Source organism: Panthera uncia, chromosome A2 (genome assembly GCF_023721935.1).
Source record: "Panthera uncia isolate 11264 chromosome A2, Puncia_PCG_1.0, whole genome shotgun sequence".
Classification (NCBI taxonomy): domain Eukaryota; kingdom Metazoa; phylum Chordata; class Mammalia; order Carnivora; family Felidae; genus Panthera; species Panthera uncia.
In genome coordinates, this window is record NC_064816.1 from 76,159,443 (window position 1) to 76,159,889 (window position 447).

At 60.2% G+C, this 447-nt stretch overlaps 1 protein-coding gene and 1 long non-coding RNA gene across 2 annotated transcripts in view; both read left to right on the top strand.

Moving 5' to 3' along the window:
- SRPK2 (SRSF protein kinase 2) overlaps positions 1-447 on the top strand; it is a 389,837-nt gene that overhangs the window by 355,350 nt on the left and 34,040 nt on the right. The window lies entirely within an intron of this gene.
- The window catches only part of LOC125930786 (uncharacterized), a 30,108-nt gene continuing 29,723 nt past the window's right edge, over positions 63-447 (top strand). Inside the window, exon 1 of the long non-coding RNA XR_007460242.1 lies at positions 63-206. This is a non-coding gene — a long non-coding RNA (uncharacterized LOC125930786). The remainder of the gene's footprint in view (positions 207-447) is intronic.

Here is a 447-nt window from a genome sequence, read left to right on the forward strand (position 1 = left end):
GCGGCGGCAAGTGCACGGGGCCCGCCCGCCCCGCTCCGCAGGGGCAGAGGGGGAGGGGACGAAGCTGCCTGCCGCCATTTTGCTTGTGGGCTGCCGCCCGCTGTTGCCTCTTGGCACAGAGGCTTGAAGACAGGCAACTGGAGGCAGAGAGGTGGGCAGAGTCTCCGTCTTTTTTCAGAACAGATGCATTCAACAATTCACAGAAGGTTTGGGATAGTTTCGATATTTGATGGGATTGGTTCTTTATCCCTTTTCCCTGAGTAGCCCTCAAGTCTGGATATCGGCGAGCATGGGCACGCCACTACTGGGTGGAAGGATTAAGACTGTAGGCCCTGGGAACGACTCCCCCCCCCCCCCCCCCCCCATCACCCTCCGAAAGCGATGCACTTTCTCCCACTCCCCAAACAACCTCAGTCTCCGTCTTCCCCTTCCCCTCCCCCTCCCCAG